This window comes from Apium graveolens, chromosome 2 (genome assembly GCF_009905375.1).
Source record: "Apium graveolens cultivar Ventura chromosome 2, ASM990537v1, whole genome shotgun sequence".
Classification (NCBI taxonomy): Eukaryota; Viridiplantae; Streptophyta; class Magnoliopsida; order Apiales; family Apiaceae; genus Apium; species Apium graveolens.
This window is the reverse complement of record NC_133648.1, coordinates 199,960,243-199,979,201: the sequence shown is the minus strand read 5'-3', so window position 1 is coordinate 199,979,201 and position 18,959 is coordinate 199,960,243. Positions and strand designations below refer to the sequence as shown.

General features: G+C 45.3%; 2 non-coding genes across 2 annotated transcripts; both read right to left on the bottom strand.

Moving 5' to 3' along the window:
- Positions 1-9,134: 9,134 nt before the first annotated feature.
- On the bottom strand, positions 9,135-9,217 carry TRNAY-GUA (transfer RNA tyrosine (anticodon GUA)). Its single transcript has one exon. It is a non-coding gene; the product is annotated as a tRNA-Tyr (tRNA).
- A 784-nt stretch (positions 9,218-10,001) lies between these two features.
- On the bottom strand, positions 10,002-10,073 carry TRNAN-GUU (transfer RNA asparagine (anticodon GUU)). The gene has a single exon. It is a non-coding gene; the product is annotated as a tRNA-Asn (tRNA).
- Between the last annotated feature and the right edge of the window lie 8,886 nt (positions 10,074-18,959).

The window sequence follows — 18,959 nt, the reverse complement described above, 5'->3', positions numbered from 1 at the left end:
ACTTAGGAGATAACTTTCTGTCGTGCCACCTTTTTACTTTTTCCTTGTACATTTTGTTGTTCTCGTACGCTTTAAGTCGAAATTCATCAAGTTCATTTAACCGAAGCATTCGCTTCTTCCCAGCTGCATCTAGATCAAGATTTAACTTCTTCAATGCCCAATAAGCCTTATGCTCAAGCTCCGCAGGTAAATGACATCCCTTACCATAGACAAGTTAAAACGGGGACATCCCAAGTGGAGTCTTGTATGATGTTCTATAAGCCCAAACAGCTTCATCGAGCTTTAAAGACCAATCTTTCCTTGACGAACAAATACCTTTCTCTAGAATGCGCTTGATCTCTATATTAGACACTTCAGCTTGACCATTAGTTTGTGAATGATAGGCAGTAGCAATACGATGATTCATATTATAGCGCTGCATCATAGAAGTGAACTTACGATTGCAGAAATGCGACCCCTCATCACTTATGATAACTTGTGGCCTTCCAAACCTTGTGAATATCTGCTTATGAAGAAAACTTAACACTACCTTTGCATCATTCGTCGGTAGGGACTTGACTTCTACCCATTTCGAGACATAATCGACTTCCAGCAAGATGTACTGATTATTGCAGGACGAGATAAATGGTCCCATAAAATTGATTCCCCAAACATCGAAGACCTCAATTTCAAGCATCATATTTAAAGGCATCTCATCCTTTCTAGTAAGATTCCCAACTCTTTGGCAATGATCACACCTTAAAACGAACTTATGTGCATCCTTAACAACGTAGGCCAGAAAAAACCTGCTTGAAGAATACGAGCTGTTGTCTTTTTACCACCATAATGTCCACCATAAATTATGGAATGATAGTCTCGTAATATCCCCTCCGTCTCACAGAATGGGATACATCTCTTGATGATCTGGTCAGCTCCTTGTCTAAACAAATATGGTACATCACACATTTATCATTTCACCTCATTCAGAAACTTCTTCTCTTGAGCCGCATTCATATTAGGACGTATTATATTGCTGAAAAGATAGATCACAATGTTTGCGAACCATGGCTCTTGCTCTTGAACTGCGTACAACTGCTCATCCGGAAAAGATTCGTTGATCAATGTCTTATCATGTAAAGTAGAATCGGGATTCTCCAGTCTAGAGAGATGGTCAGCTACTTGATTTTTAGTACCTTTTCGATCCTTGATCTCTAACTCAAATTCCTGTAACAAGAGCACCCAACGAATAAGTCTAGGCTTCGAATCCTTCTTTGAGACCAGATAGAGAATGGCAGCGTGATCAGTGAATACTGTCACCTTTGTCCCAAGTAGATAAGATCAAAAGTTTTCAAAACCAAAAACTATAGCCAAGAGCTCATTCTCAGTGGTGGTGTAGTTCATTTGAGTTCCATTTAGCGTCTTACTAGCATAGTAGACCACATGAAAGATATTATTCTTGTGCTGCCCAAGAACTGCTCCCACTGCATAATCACTTGCATCGCACATCATCTCAAAAGGTTCTGTCCAATCAGGTGCCGTAATAACTGGTGCAGTTATTAAACTCTTCTTGAGAGTCTCGAATGCTGCCAAACATTCGTCATCAAATTTGAAAGGCACATCTTTCTCGAGCAAGTTGCACAACGGCTTAGATAACTTAGAGAAGACTTTGATGAAATGCCGATAAAAACCCGCATGACCAAGAAAACTATGGATTCCTTTCACAGAAATAGGTGGCGGAAGATTTTCAATGACCCCCACCTTGGCTTTATCCACCTCAAGACCTTTTCTAGAGACTTTATGCCCAAGAATGATGCCTTGTTGCACAATGAAGTGACATTTTTCCCAATTGAGTACCAAATTAGTTTCCACACACCTTTTGAGCACCGAACAGAGATTATTCAAACATTCATCAAACGAATGTCCAAAGACGGAGAAGTTGTCCATGAACACTTCGACATTATTTCCAATCATATCAAAGAATATAGCCATCATGCATCTCTCAAAAGTGGCAGGTGCACCACATAAGCCAAAAGAAACTCTGCGAAAAGAAATTTTCCAAACGGACAAGTGAAAGTAGACTTTTCTTGATCTTCTGGTGCAATGCAAATCTGATTGTAACCCGAATAGCCATCCAGAATATAATAATACTCATGAACAGCCAACCTGTCAAGCATCTGATCAATAAATGGAAGAGGGAAGTGATCTTTCCTCGTGGCTTTATTCAACTTTCTGTAGTCCATGCATACCCTCCATCCTGTGACTGTTCGAGTGGGGATGAGCTCGTTCTTCTCATTTGCTACCACAGTAATACCTCCTTTCTTGGGTACACATTGTACGGGGCTCACCCAAGAACTGTCAGAAATAGGATATATGATTCCTGCATCCAGCCACTTTAGAATTTCTTTCTTCACCACTTCTTTCATGATAGGATTAAGTCTTCGTTATTGCTCAATAGTCGGCTTGCTACCTTCCTCTAGTAGAATTTTATACATGCAGTACGAAGGGCTGACCCTTTTATATCTGCTATAGTCCATCCGATGGCCGATTTGAATTCTCTTAAGATCCTCAAGAGCTTGTCCTCATCACTACCTGAAAGGTCAGATGCAATAATAACAGGCAAAGCAGATGCATCACCTAAAAAAGCATACCTCAAGTGTTCAGGAAATGGTTTAAGCTCCAAAGTAGGTGCTTCCTCAATAGATGGTTTGATCTTTCCCTCAGCATTCTTGAGATTAGTATTACCAAGAGATTCAAATGGCATGTCTAGATTTCGCTTCCAAGGAGAAGCATTTAGATATTGTAGTTGCTCATTGCTTTCCTCATCTTTACTGTCAAATTCCCCCAATAAGGCTTTTTCTAAGGCATCAGACCTTAGCACATGATCAAGTTTTGAAGTTACCACAGAATCAATCAAATCCACCTTGAAGCACTCCTCATCTTCTGTAGGGAATTTCATCACATTGAATACATTAAATGTTATATCCTGATCTTGTACCCTCATAGTAAGTTCACCATTTTGCACATCTATCAAGGTATGGCCTATAGCCAAGAAAGGACTTCCCAAGATTATGGGAATCTTCTTATCTTCCTCGAAATCCAGAATGACAAAGTCTGCAGGAAAGATGAGCTTATCCACCTTTACTAACACGTCATCCACGATGCCTCGTGGGTATGTAATAGAATGATCAGCCAATTGTAGAGACATGTAGGTGGGCTTTGGATCTGGCAAATTCAGCTTTTTGAAGATAGACAACGGCATCAGATTGATGCTTGCTCCCAAATCGCAAAGGCACTTGTCGAATGACAACTTGCCAATGGTGCAAGAAATGGTGAAGCTACCTGGATCCTTAAGCTTTGGAGGTAATTTTTGTTGCAACACAGCACTGCACTCTTCCGTTAGAGCAACGGTATCAAGATCATCTAGTTTCACCTTCCTTGAAAGAATACCTTTCATGAATTTCGCATAGCTAGGCATTTGCTCTAGAGCCTCAGCGAAAGGTATGTTGATGTGAAGTTTCTTGAACACCTCCATAAACTTACCAAACTTCTTATCCAGCTTTTGTTTTTGCAATCTGTTAGGAAAAGGTGGTGGAGGATAAAGCTGTTTCTCACCTGTATTACCCTCAGGTAGAGTCTGTTCAACAGTAGTCTTCCTTGGTTCCCCCTCTTTCTCCTTTTGCTTCTCTTCTTCACCTACAACTTCAGCTTCTCAATCTTTTGCTTTTTCAGCTTCAACAACTTTTCCAGACCTTAAGGTAATATCTTTGACTTGCTCTTTAGCTTCCTTCCTGCCTAGCACTTCAGTATCACTGGGAAGTGTGCAAGGTTGATGATTGAGCACGGAATTGGCTATTTGACCGATTTGATTCTCCAAGGTCTTGATAGAAACAACCTGACTTTTGCACAACAACTTTAGCTCCTCAAAATCAGCACTAGAAGGTGGAGCAGTACCTCCTTGTTGAGGATATGATTGCCTTTGAGCATATTGCTGAGGTTGCTGGAATCCAGGTGGATTAAACTGTTTCCTTATAGCTTGCTGATATGGTTGCTGAACAGCATTCTGAGTATTGCTCCAGCTAAAATTGGGATGATTTCTGTTATTAGGATGATAAGTAACTGGCACAGGCTGTTGCGGTCGCTGATAATTGTTCACATACTGAACAGATTCATTAACAAGAGAACACTGATCCGTAGCATGAGAGCCTGCACAAAGCTCACAAATTATAGCTATCTGATTGACTCCATAGCGGGCTCAGGAATCGACCTTCATAGACAGCGCTTGGAGCTGCGCTGCAATAGCTGTAGCTGCTTCAACTTCCAGAATACCTGCTACCTTCCCAGATATCATCCTTTGAGTTGGGTTTTGATGTTCGTTTGCAGCCATAGTTTCAATGAGATTATAGGCCTCAGTATAGCTTTTGGCCCACAAGGCGCCTCCAGCAGCTGCATCGAGCATGGGCCGAGATTGGGCCCCCAAACCATTGTAGAACCCAGTGATCACCATCCAGTCAGGCATACCATAATGTGGACACTATCTCAACATCTCCTTATAGCGCTCCCAAGCTTCGTACATAGATTCTGTTGGTTGCTGCGCAAACTGAGTAAGAGCACTCCTCATAGCTGCAGTCTTGGCCATTGGATAGAACTTTACCAGAAACTTTTGCGCAAGATCTTCCCAAGTAGTGATGGACCCAGCTGGTAAAGAATGTAACCAGTCCTTAGCTTTATCCCTCAGAGAGAATGGGAAAAGTCTCATCTTGATAGCCTCATCAGTAACACCATTATATTTGATAGTACTGCAGATCTCGACAAAATTCCTGATATGCATGTTGGGATCTTCAGTCGCAGCACCTCCGAAAGAAACAGAATTCTGCACCATCTGAATAGTGCTCGGCTTGATTTCAAAAGTATTAGCCTGAATAGCCGGATGAATGATGCTTGACTGAATGTCATCAATTTTAGGCCGAAAAAAGTCCATAAGAGCTGGATCTGCTGGAACTATACGATCACCCATGATTACCGGTTCTTTCTTTTCACTCTCTTTATTCGAATCTTCAAAATCTATCTTCTCCAGAATGTCAAGAAGTGAATTTGTCTCCTCTATCGTATCTAGAGTACTCTTGCAAGTGTGAGAACGTGTTTGCATAAACGCTCGCTAGAGTACCTGAAACGCAATCGGAAACAATAAGTAACAAGTCTTAATCAATGAGTCCTAATGACCACTGATGGAAAGTACATAAACTAAACAAATTAACACCGAGTCCCCGGCAGCGGCGCCAAAAACTTTTTAGGCATAAAGCATGCGCTAATAATTCACGCAAGTATACGCGTTCACAAGTAATATATAATGATTTCTAGTTCGTTCCCACAGAGACTCTGACTAATTATGTTCAATTAACACTTACTCACCAATGTATGATTACATCTCAATGTCAAGACAATAACACTTAAGGTTGATTAACTAATTATTAACTATGAGAATTAAATACTTAAATTAACTCGTATCTTGTGCACGGAGAACTGCCTTCAGTCCCCCAAACTGACTTACTCGTGGCAACCTTCCGGCCGCCCAACGACCTATAACGCTAGTCACTATTCCCACTGGGGCTAGGAAGTAAGCCCTACAACCCAAAGCGGCAAAAAACAAATAGAATTTGCTACAAAAGCCGGCTAACGGGGGTATTCCTGCGTATGAGAACATAGTAATGGAGAAGGTAATAGCCGAAATAGGATTCGTTTTGGCTAGAGCGCCCAAATCCGCTATATATTTGACACGGGTTTGCCGTAATGCTGAAACTATGGCGAATGCATCTATCGTCATTGATGCATAAATAAAGATACGAATTAGTAGTGATTGAATTCCTTCTATGGTTCCGCACGAGAAACCAGTACGAATATAACCTACATGTCCAATTGAACTATGAGCTAGAAGTCTTTTTACTTTTGTTTGGGCCATGGCGGCCATTGCTCCTAAGATCATAGAAGCAATGCTGCAGAAAAAGAAGATTTGTTGCAATGTAGCTCCATAAGAACCATAAATAGAAACACGTGAAATTTTAGCAGAAATAGAGATTTTAGGCGCAATAGAAAGGAATGCTGTAACCGGGGTGGGTGAACCCTCATAGATATCAGGTGCCCACATATATAGAGTCAAAAGAGATATGGAATCCAGGGGGGTGGGTGGTTTTCTTCGGGGCTCGAGAGATGGAATAGATAGGGCCCACAAGTTTTTAATTCGCCGCTGGGGAATTCACACGAAAGGGAACGACAAATTCTCAACAAAAAAAGTGCTCTCTGAACCGAACGTGAAAGTCGTTTTCCATCAGACGGCTGTTCCCATAACTCTACTCTCGACTTGGATTATATATCCAAAAAGGTCCGCTCTCGGCCATTCCACGCGCTGCCCTAGCAGAGGCGCGGTTATCTGAAGTGGATTCTCTCTTTTGTAGTAGATGCCGAACCTGCTGCCCCATTGACTAAGAGGGGGGCGGGCGCAGCAGCTACATGGACCCCTTCCTTTCTGTTGTTGCCAGCGCTTTCCCGGGCCGAGCCGGAATTCTTTATTCTATTAGAAAGGGCAGGTAAAGCCCGAAGGCTGCTATCCCAATAGGCCAGCAGGCGGAATGAGGAGAGAGCCCGACAATCATACCGCCGCGGTCGAAAAAGCGTGTTCCCTTCAGATAAGATGCACCGTAGGCCATCCTCGGCCTTCTTCATTTTCGATGAAAAACAAAGAAAATATCGATCTCCGAAAGCCTTTTCCTTCCCCCGACGCGTCCCCCCCCCTCGTCGAGCCTTTCCTTTAATGGTTGGGGGAAGCATTCCCTTATCTGAACTTGGCGGACATTCTTTCCAGCCTGCCTCAAATAGGGGGTGGGGTTGGTTTGAACATAAGCTCAAACATGATTTGAAGGGTCCTAGCTCCGCCATGCGTTCCATACAAAATATGGAAAGCAGCAGGGATGACAAAAAGAGGGCGCTTTCCTGTGTTGCACTGAAAAAAAGGACCTAAGAGAAGAGCGTCTTCTCTTAGCTTTCTTCGTCCCGCGCCCGCCGCCCCCGGTCCGCGTTAGAGGGGAAGATTCGCAAAGCGGGAAAAGGCAGAGGGAGGGGGAGCACCATCTTATTATCTTCGCAATAACTTCCGGATCGAAGAAGCATTCGGAACGGGCTCCGCGTTCATAAAGAGCAGATGGATCCTATCCCCTATATCGAACACTCATTCCTATCTATTGATAGAAAGATCTTCGTAAAATACCGTACTTTTCCTTTTTTTAATAATTCCTCATATCCAAGGCAGCTTATCACAAGCACCCCGCCCCATACGACTAGTTGGGGGGGCTGTTCGCCTTTTGAATCAAACAAAGTAAGTAGTAGGGGCTTCATAGCGACTTTTATTCTAAAAGAAAGCGAAGAACCAACTTTTCTTTTAGTCAAATAAGAGCCCTACTTCCCTCTTTGTGACCTCATCACTGAAATTAAAGTGCAAACCCATTTCTTAGTCACCGGGCTGAACGCACCTTTGGTACTTCAGTAGGGCGAGCTGTTTGATAGCGACTTCTTTCGTTTGGTAGGGTGGCGAAAGGCTACTTCAATCTAGAAAACAGCCGGAAACTCGAGAGGGTCGCCTTTGAAAACGTTCGCCGGTAACCAAAGTGTCACTCCTTCCTTTTGATTATGTCGTGACGCTGACTGAATCCAATCCATAAACCCGGAAATGAAACAAAGTTCGTTCCCTTTCGTCAAGTAGGTAAACAAGTAGGTAAAGTAGGCATACGAGCCACTTTTGCTTTGCCTTAGACTCTATTGGAACAAAGCAAAGGAGGGGGAATGGAGAAAGGAAAGGGACAAGGGCGGTCTTGCTTGGCGCGAAGGCTGCTGGTTCGGGGGTAGAGTACAGTACTAAAGGTCCTCGGACTTCCAGGCGGTTTTTCTTTTGGGCAGCTATTCACCGTTGGATCTCGCCAATACAACCCCCTATAGTTTTCGTTACCGAGATATCTTTTTTTTATTGTTCCCAGGTATTTTTTGGGTAATCTGCTCCCATGCTGCAAACAGTAAAATCTGAACTTCACTTTATCGCCCTTCTTTCTTTCCTCGCGAGCAGGAAGCACACCAGCAGCGCGCATTACATGATTCTACTGTGTTTTTTGCACTTGACTGGGTGGACAGTTGACCGGAAGATAACTTCAATTTGCCCGCCCAGCAGGCGGGCGGCGTGCTTATCTTGTGTGACAACACTACAGAGCGAGTGGCTCTTCTAGGCGGGCAACTGTGTGACAACGCTACAGAGAAAGCGGCGCTTTCGTGTAACATGTTATGGTCTCAATGCCCTTACGAGGTAGTGATGAGTTTCACGCGCTTTAAGCGCGGCCCGCGCGCGGTTAGGAAGATTGGCCGCAATCTGAGCGGTACCACCCACCCTACCCTACCACCTATAGGCGGCCGTCTGTCCTACAGCCGCCCGAAAAGGAACTGCAGTAATCTTGAATAGGGATCCTACAGCGATAGATAGAATCCCCATAAAAATACCACTAGATCGAGCACCAGTGATTTCGTATCCGGTCAAAATCTTGGCTAATTGATCAAAGTGGGTAGCTCCAGTAGACCCATAGATCATGGAACAAATAGGGTGGGTAGGCCCAACCACCACACTACACATATAGACGCGAACCCCCCTCGTTACCGTACGTGCGACTCTCACCGCATACGGCTCACACAAAGACTCCTAAATCCACCCCAAGCCTTTTCTTTTATTCTACCTCTCCTCTCCAATCCTCGATAAAACTTGCGTTCCCCAGGCACTAATTAAATGGGGGTCTTTCCTTTTCGCCTATCGTATGTATCGGTTTGGCTTTGTCTCGAACCAGGGGGCATTCTTGTGGGCGCGTGCGTGTAGGAAGGCCGGCGGCTCCATAAGCTAAAAGACTACGACTACAAGCCAAGCCGGAAGCGACTTGCTTCTATTCTCACTAGGATTGGACATAGATGGGGGATTTATAAATCGTAGTAGTTCGCCAACCTCTCTTACTAACATACGATACAATTTCACTTCACGACACGGCCAAAAAAAGAAAGAAAGAGCTTCGGCTCGGTTGGCCTTCCTACGCTGACGAATGCCTCTTTTCTCTTCTCTGAAGTCTACAACAAACAAGTGGGAGAGGCAGGATTCGAACCTACGTAGAAAAACTTCAACAGATTTACAGTCTACCACTTTTGACCACTCGGCCACTCTCCCCTTCCCGGGCCCGGGCCGGGCCCCCCCTCAATGGGTTAGAAGAAGGAGGGCGGCGTTCTGAATCAATCAAAACAAGCTTATTGATTTCATTGAAGGGAACTAAGACTATTAGCTTAGCTAGCGTTCCGGGAGAATCTAGTCATTTAGTCATAACAATATCTGTAAAGCAAGGGGCAAGGCTTCTATAATAGCTTCCCCTCATGTAGTCGTCGGCCTTCCCCGGCCCCCCTTCGTCACTTCTGGCAAAGCTGCGGGTTCATGAGCAAGTGAATGAACGAGCCATGTTCCTAAAAGGAGTGACCATCTTTGTTTTCTTCCCTTCCCCTATCCCTTCAAAGCCCTTGTATAGGTTGGGCGCTAGCGCTTGACTAATAGAATAGGAAAGTAAGGCTCTTCTGCTGAGAGAAGCTGCGAGCCTACCCTTCTCAAGCCTACTTAAATAGCTTATGCTTACCAAGCCTTAGGTACTCAAATAGGGCTACAGCAAGCAAAGCAAGCTTTCCCCCTTCGTTTGTTGTGGGTCGCGCCTCACCGCAGGCACTGAATGAATGAAATGAGTGGGACTAATTCCTTCCGGCCAATGAAAATACTACTCCAGTCTTCCCATTCATTCCCAGTGGATCCTTCTTCTCCCTAAGAATGGAACAAACCAAATTCACCTATACGAGAGTGAGGAAAAAACCAACAAGAAACTTCCCACTTTTGATGTTCCACGATTCTGCTAGTTTAGAAACTAAGGAGAAGGACAGGGGTCGCTAGGTCAGAAAAGCGAGAACTCTAAAATCTCCCCAAGTAGGATTTGAACCTACGACCAGTCAGTTAACAGCCGACCGCTCTACCACTGAGCTACTGAGGAACAACGGACTTAAGGAAGCCGGCTCTCGTTCTTTGGACCAACCTATGACCGAACAAAAAGGAGTTCTTCGCTCTTTTTCACATACACCGGGAGAAAGGGTTACGATAGCAAGCCCCTCCCCGGCCGGAGAGCCTCCAGAACAAGGAGGCGGCGATCAACCATCCACTCTTGAGATTCATATTGATCAATCGATCTCCGCGTCCTGCCAGTTCGCTAAGTAGACTCACTCTACCGAGGGGCAACAAAGGCTGGAACTCTTCCTGCCAAAAACAAGGGACCTACTTCTCATCCTAGGAGTTAGCAGGTATGAAAGAGTCCCTCTCTGTCTGTCTCTCCGAGTTTATACTACTAAGTAGCACTTATACTATTCAATCATAGAATCAATTCCGATCAAGCGGAAACTATATATGTTATTAGTCAAGCACTAACGCCCTATCTAGAGTCTATAGTAAGGGGCCTCGTTAGCGCGCCTCTTTTCTTTCTCAAAGTCAAGTTTCTCGCTTGTTAGTAAAGCTTTGAAGCCCCTACTTTTATGTTATATGGGATATTTGAAGAAGCGCGGGTTTGGAACCCTATGGGCTGGTCTCGATCTCGCTTGATGGTTGGTGCCCCTCTCGATGATTGATTGTTGACTCAACATTTATTTCGTGCTTGAGTTGGAGGGCTCTCCCTCCATCCATCGAGTCAAGTAATTCGCTATCAGAAATTTTTCCGCCGCCTATCTTATGCCATGCTTCTTCTTTCTCCAAATCAGTTTCTAGTGTCAGTCAATCAAGATTCACCATCAAAAGAGGGAAGAGTCTTTACTTTAGGACTTTAGGTTAGGCCGGTCTCGTCATTCACGCAATTCCCCCGTCCATCGATTGATCGCGCGAGTACGCATCCAGTCAGCGCATAGCGAATTAAAAAAGCGTTCATCCTGGATTATCTTCCTCAATCAAAATTGATATCAATTGATCCCTATTCATTCGGTCAAAGTCTCCACGGCCTTTTCACACCCCTCTACTAAGAGGTGCACCATGTTGATAGGAATCGGCAAAGACCTTCTTGTACACGTCCTCGAGGGCAGCATTCATGGCAATCATCACTACTTTCTCCCGAGGGCATGGTATGGCTTTGTTCTTGGTGTTGTTTAATAGATAGATGCCGAGTGCCGCTTTTCCCCGTCCGGGAATCTCCATCTGCTTTAAGTGGGTGAGCTAGAATCCTTATGCCAGGTTGGTTGTTCAAAAGACTTTATCTTTACCCCTTGCATCTTCATCTTTTCGAAAGCCCAGACCCAGCCTTCTGGATCTACATTAGTCCTATTTCAGGTGCAAAGCCTCTTCAATAAAGACCTCTTTCTCTCTTTCTTTTCTTTCTCCCCCATTTCTCTTTTTGTTGATTAAAAGAGAATAAGCGCTATCCATTAAGTAAAGGGGGGGTTGCTACAGTGATTCGGGCGGTTGGTGGCCCCTTCGAGAGTTGCGGGTCCTTGCCCCGCTGCATGAGTGGTAGCTCCCGCTCAAAACTCCTCCGACACGAGTCCTAGTCGTTGCGCTGCGGTCCGTTTCCCGGCTTCGCTTGCGCGATTTGCACTTCTGATTGGTTCCATATCCATCCCCAACCCTAACGAATCGAGTATGAAGGGGGCAGTCAAGCGGTTCGGGTTTTCGGTCGGTTCCCGTTCGCCTGCCCCCCTCATACATAGTCCATTAGTGGGTAGGGCGGTAAACTTAGAGGGCGCCCGCCTCCTCTTCAGACGTGTCCTCGACAACCTGGCGGTTCTTCGGTCTCCGCTTTGGGGGCGGGAGTGCGGGTTTCCTTTTCCTCAACCAATTCGGTTGTGTCAGCCGGCCTAACATTTTGTTATGAGCTGGCTAGACAAAGGTGGATTTAAGGTAAGATATATTTGAGTTCAAATGGCACAGGACCTTCGATCGACCATAGGGCGTATTCTACCCTTACCGAATTCATTTCATTATATTATTAAAATGAAAGCGTAACGTAAAAAGCGACTTCTCGTGTTGATGTTGCATTTCTTTGGTTTGGAAGTTCCAGAATGTTTTCTGTGGATTTATAACAAAGGAAAGCCCTACCATTTGATTGATTCAAGTTCCGTGCTGCTCACCGCTCCTCGAGGCCAAGGACGGGGTCGAACCGTCATTCCAGGATTTGCAGTCCGATACATTTCCATTATGTTACCTAGCCAAACCCGCCACCTCATGTGCCAAAGTAAAACGGCTGTTCTTCCTTCCCCGCTCCCTCTTTTTCTACATATGCGGCGGCGGGTTACCAGAGAAGAGAGGACAACTTCTTTCTCCTTTGCCTTGCTCAATCTTCCTTTTCTGATTGAAAGTAGCAAGCCACTCCACTACTGTACTGGTACAGAGGCCAGATAGAAGGTTGCTTCTTCTATATGTATGTTCAGGCGAAGAACATCTAGAAGCTAGCTCTTGTAAACAACCATGCCTATCTAATAATAATCTAATTTTTCTTACCAAAAAGGGGGTCTTACTAAAAGTAAGTAAGCAACCAGTTCCAAGTGACATGGCTTTTCACTATTCCTTTCCAGAGAAGGTTGCTCATCCAGCCCGGCGGATCCGTTGTTTATGCGGCAGTGCAATGCAGCTGAAAAACGGAAGCCCCTTTTGATTAGTAAGGTATAGGCTGGGGAAACTAGGGTTCCAAAAAGCTTCCCTTCCTTATACTTATATTAGAGAACAGTTTTAGAAAGGGGCACCCCTACTATACCCCTAAACTACAAGCTAGCGCGCAACGGCTTTTTAGCCGTTGTTGCTTGCTGCTTGCAAGCTCGAAAATAGATCTTTCGCCTCTCCTCCCTGTCTCCATTCTGATTGATTAGCTTCTTCCTTCGCGCAAGCGTTTGGTTCGCCCCTTGTTGTGTTGCATTTTGTGATCCTCCGCTTCAGTCTGCGTTTTTCGGATAGCCGGGATCCGACGTTGATTTCCGATTTCAATGTAAGTTCCAGGGCGGCCCATCTGGTTAGTTCAGCTATCACTGCTGGAAGCCCCTGCGGTTGTTCGGCTGCGTACTCCCCGTCCGCCTATCTCACACTCCCAAAGCATATTTCTCTTTTAGATTTCATTTTCCTTTCCTGCATCTTTATTTCTATCCATAGGTCGGCTTCGTGCAGATAGATGTTTGCCGGGGGAGATTGGTGCTCCTTGAGGTATGCCCTTCCGGTAGGTTGTTCCCTTCTCTTTCTTTTCCATCCAGTGCCCGCACTGCGTCAGAAAATCTTCGTCTTCGATCTCTCTTCGCAACGCAATAAAGAAGTCTAACAGTTTCTCTCGACATCTGTCTTTTCTTTTAAGTCATTGATCTCATATCTATCAGCAGGGGGGTCTGCCTTAACTATTAAGCCTACGCCCTTTTCTTTTCTTTTTTAGCTCGATCCCGCCCTTAGACTCGTTACGTTGTTCGACTGAACTCGTCGGCTCCGCGCTCTATTCGGCCGGAACCCGGTTCGAGAACCTTCTCTCATAGATTCCCTTCACCAAGTCATCGCCAGCAATCAGCTCTTCTCCCTTGGTGGATAAGGGCGAGTTCCTTTCTTGTCTTGCCCAAAAACTTTCTTTATTCTCATTGGAGAAAGACTCTCCCGCGGCAAGGTTTTACATATAGGGCCAGCTGCTTTCTTTATCTCGCTTGCCGTTAGTCCGTCTAGCGCCTTTCGGTTGGGGCCCGCCCCGGGGGTTAGACCGCTTGGCTTCTATTTTAGAGTCTCGAAGGCAGTCAACGTGTCAGCCATTCTTCTCCCATTATACTTGTAAATCCTTTGCTCTTTTTCCTTCTCTCTTCCAGTTCTCCCCCTCTACTTTCTTTTATTTTACAGGGGCGGAGAATACCACTCTATCAATAACAATAAAAAAGTAGCAATTCCGTTTCAAATGGTTTGAGCTTGGAAGCAACCTGCTATCTATCGATAGGCGAGAACAGACTGCTATTGGCCGCTTCGCCTATCTATTCTATTATGGCCGACTTGGAGACATCAGAGGAAGACCATCATCTCTATCTGGGTACGATCATAGCTCCATTCGTTGAACCTTGGGGATAACCATTAGCATTGAGGTCAATCACCGCACCACCTCTATCATACAATACATACGACATTACACGACGCGAGAGTGCATGGTCAATACACACCTAAAGCGCCTACGTTCCGCTTGCAGCCAATACAACCACAACCTAACTTGCACGAGATTCAACAACCGAAGCTACTGACTGGTAGTCCCGAGGGGACGACATCCCCCTATAATAGTTAGCAGTACTGAACAAGCGAGTCATCGGTCCGGGGAAAGAAAAGGGCCGCCTTTAAAAAAAAAAAAAAAAAAAGAAAGAACTCGCTTAACTCGCTAGGCCTTCGGAACAAAGGCTATTCTGTTCATGCTTCAGACGATCCGGCTTATTATATATACTTCTTCTATTAGAAAGGCGAACCTATAGGCCTGTTTAGCGCGTTTCTAAAGTAAACCTCCGGTTACCTTTGTCAACGCTACTAAGGACCGGGTGAAGAATGAAAAACGTCCGCTAACGCCCACGGGAGAAGATCTTTTTTAGAGCAGCAACGAATGTCTTGTATCTATGAAGAAAGATTTATCCCCGGGTTCAGACCCTGAGTGCCATACCTTGCTGAAGGCGATTCACGAGAGAATCGCGCACAGTTCCCTTTGACCGAGATGTGAATGCCCGTGATCTGCTCGGTATAGTGATGGATTTCATGGCCGACGTCTAACCGGCACGAATACGCCGACATGAAACGAGTTCCCCGCGGAGCATTTTTTCTTTCGTCCTCGGACGTTCGGACCTTTTGTTTGATTCCGGCACTTGCGTTCTCATGCCCGGAACCCCCGCGACTGATTGGGAGAAAGAGCGAAAGCGGGAAAGATGGATTGTTATCCATCGGAAATCGATAGGAATTCCCCGGGGATTGCCTTCTAATATATGTTCTGTCTTTCATTATTAACATCCGCTAATAAGAAAAACGCGCGATTGCTAGTCAGCTTTCATTTTTTTAAATAGAATGGTAGGGGCTGAGGCTCTGAAGGCTTTCCAACTTTCTTCAATTAGGGAATAGCGCAGATGGATCAATCACGCGGTTCTGCAGCGTCTTCCAACTCGCTGTCCGCTCCCCTTCACCCTCAGTGATGTTCAAAAACGGGAAAAGCGTCGTTCGAAAACTCGCGTTAGCTCGTTTTTTGGACCACCTTCTACTTTTGAACCAGTTCTCGACCCCGAGCGTGGGCGACTCAAAGAAAGGCGCGCTGGCAGCTCGTAGTCGCGGCAAACGCACTTTTATTGTTCAATCATTACATTAATAGGGGCCTTCCAGGAATTGACCAAGCGGGAACCGGGGATCAAAGTTCCGTTGATTCATCTATCTCAAATAGGGAAAAAACTGAATCAAGAAGGGGTCAGCTGAGCTCGAAAGGGGTAGCCGGTCGTCGGCTAGGAGCTCTGGCCGGCAACGAAACTCAAGCTTCACACTGGTCCACTCGCAACTTACACGGCCAAGTTCCAACTCTATGTTGATAAGAAAAAAGAAAATCCCCTAAGAAGAGGACTTTCAACTATTCCAACAGAAAGGGGCAATTCCAATGCTTCATAGATAACCCCCTGTGTCTCGTTCTCGTCCAACTCACCGGGAGATCAAAGAGCGGTTTGCGCTTCGCGCCCCAACCCCCTTAACTAATGGATGCTTAGATACCTGCAACTGAATCTGTAAGCGGCGCAGGGCAGGATGGACGATAAAAGCGGCGAGAAGAAGACAAACAGAGGGAGGAAGGGAGACCTCTTTCTATTGCCTTCCCTTTCTACTTCTAGACTGGTTCGTCGGCGGGACAGCGCGCCAAGATCCGATTCGTCAATCGACGAATCCATGCCGCGTAACCTGGCGGGAAAGAGACGATGGCAACACACCTCATACAAGAGGGAGGGAGTCCGAACAGCCTTGTACGTACGCCGCCCGCGCGAAGAAGTTCTTCTCTAATTCCAAAAAGTAAAGCCACCATTCTTCAGTGATGAGCTCTAGCGAACAAATTTTATGTTTTTTTCCCAGAGAGAAATGTCTTTCCACTAGAACAAGTCCGCTGCGAGCCGAGCGAACAAAATGACTCAACCGAGCCGAGGCACTATTCACCAAGTGGAACTATGTACTCTCTTTCCTAAGCCAACCGCCCCTTCTCCTATACCTGGCTGCTTCTCGCTCACCAAAGCGTACTTCGTTTCCCGGGACAAGCGGCTCCCTCTTTATTCCTTCTAATTGGTAAGAAAGCGGTTTTTCCCTCAGGTTCCTCCCTGACCTTAGATGGAGAAATAAATGCTTAAAGAAAAGGCGCCCTCGAAGCTGACGCGTCAGTCCTCTCTTATTGCCTTATAAGAACTTGAACCGGCGTAAGGAGGTTCAGTAAAGTATAGTATAGTGCGGCTTATGGTTCTAGTAGCACAAAATATAGAAACTCTACTATGCTAGTTCACTCTAGAAGACCTAGTCTGACTATAATAGTTAGTAGTAGTATAGATTAGTTAGATTCGTAAAACAGAAGAAGAGCCTATACTTTCTATTCTATTAGTCAAGCGCTAGCACCCTATAGATTAAGGATATCTTCTGGATAGCTTCGAAGCCTTCAATGTTGGTATGGATACTTTGCTTCCCGTTCGCTGAACAACCCCCCCAACACTTAACTATGCTTTAAAGGGCGAACTCCACCTATTTTTTTTTGAGCTATTGAATTAGGCGATCCGAAAAGAAAATTCTTTCTCACTTCCCTCTATCAGAAAAGGCTCTGAATGGTGGTAAAGCAAGCTGTATGTATCTAGGTAGAAGTAGACCTAGAGCTCTGGGGCTTTAAGGGAGAGGGCTGGTTTGGAACCCTAATCCAGACCAGGAGGGGAACTATATCCTTCATCCGGGTTAGACTATCACACACGAGACTCGCCCGGGCTCTCATCGAGACCAACTCACTTCTCTCTCCTTAACGTCTGGTACCATTGCCCCGCCACTCTGCCTGTCTTCTTGTGGCCGGGTCGGGTCATTCTTCACTCCTGTTACAAGGGAGACCTCTCTTCGCATACCGACCCTCCAGTTAGTTCCATTTCTGGGGCAAAGCTGAGCACTCGGGGCATAAGGGCCTGCGGTGATTATTAACATGCTTTTCCAGCCCATATCTTCCCACCTCCGGTCACATGAGCTTTCGAGAGCCCGGTCTGGTTGAAACTCTTTTTTATGTATGTCTCATGTCTTTCAGCTCAGCGGGATCCAGAGAAAGACAGGCCTACCTACCAGTTCTAAGTGGCAAGATCAATAAAACAAAATAGGCTCAAGAGAAGAACCAGTTTTCTTCTTATTATATATCCCATCGTATACATCGGAATAGAGCCCTATTTTTAAGATTTAAGAAAGGGCCCTCTCTTAAGTAGGCCTGCACCTTTTAGGTTATCCGGAAGGAATGGAATGATTAGTGTGATGTGAAACCTCCACAAATAAAAAGCTCCTTGGACTTCCCTATCCGTATGGCCGGCCAATCCGTGACAACCCCACAACAAAGAGTGAAATGCCAAGCCCTTTCTCTATTAAAGCAACAAGCATGCGCTCAAAATACCTCCTAAACCCCAACCCACCTTGTTTGTGTACTGGAACAGCTACCACTTCCTTAGAGCAACACTAACTTACCGCTCTCTACTATAATAAAATCCAAGAAAGAGAATAGCTCCGTAATAAAAAAACTGCCATTAATTACACACACGCAAGTAGTGGCTCGGCTGGAGGAAGAATGGTTAGAGCTATCATTGCCGGAGCTAGTTGAAGAATGGTTCTCAGAAGTAGTATTGGGCGAAGAAGTGCTATTCCTGAAAGCGAGTGAGTAGACCTCTCCTCTCCTCTCCTTCCAGTCGAGTCTCTTTCAGAACCTTCCAGTCGAGTCTCTTTCAGAACCTTACAGTCGAGATACTACGTAACCTATATACGGTATACGAACGATAGAAGACTTGAGTCTATAGAGAATGTCACCCAGAAGAAAGATTGACTGTAGATAGGTAGTGGGTTCCGTGCAATGCGCTCATATCTCGAATTGCACGGAATCCACTACAACATTCGGGTAATGAAGCATAATCTATTGGGTCAACAACTGCTGGATCTACTACTGGACCTGGAGCTGCTCCCGTGTCTTTAACTGCTGCTCGTCCTGCTTCATTAACAGCATAATCATAGTAAGAATAAAGTCTACGTACTGGAACAGGATTAACAGCTTTAGGCTCTTCTGCTCCTGTTGCTAGCTTACGAACTATTAGCCATGGAACTTGCTATTGGTGATCATGGGGCATCATGGGGCAGCAGGTTCTAGCTTACGAACTATTAGCCATCTGGCTCTTCCTTTCTATCACGATAATCAGACTCTCGATTGTAGGCATTAGTCACCACCTATTATTAATGTAAGGAAACCCATCCAGGAAAAACGACCACTACATGGTGAAGTCTGTTCCTACGCCTATTCCCGCCCAAAGGATCTCCAGTAACTTGTTTACGGGTAATAGAGCCAACAGGTTAGGTTCCGGTCTTTCTGAAAGAAAGCTACTCACTTAGAAACTATTCTAGTTTTCTTCCTTTAGTTGACTTATCAGAGATCGAGAGAATTGCCATAAAGTGAAGACAGAAACCACACAAAGGTGTACTAGTACCAAAAGTGAGTAGACAAGAAGGCTGTCATTGGGGGACCCTGCTTTGAGACTCTATTACCTATAAGATATGAGGAAGTTCATGGAAAAGGAAAACAGAGTCCTTAGGTACAGGATCAGAGGAGTCAAAGAGGAGATGCCCTACCGGGAAGGTGGCGGGCTAGAATTATCATATAGAAAGCTAAGCTATGTCATTCACCGGATCAAAA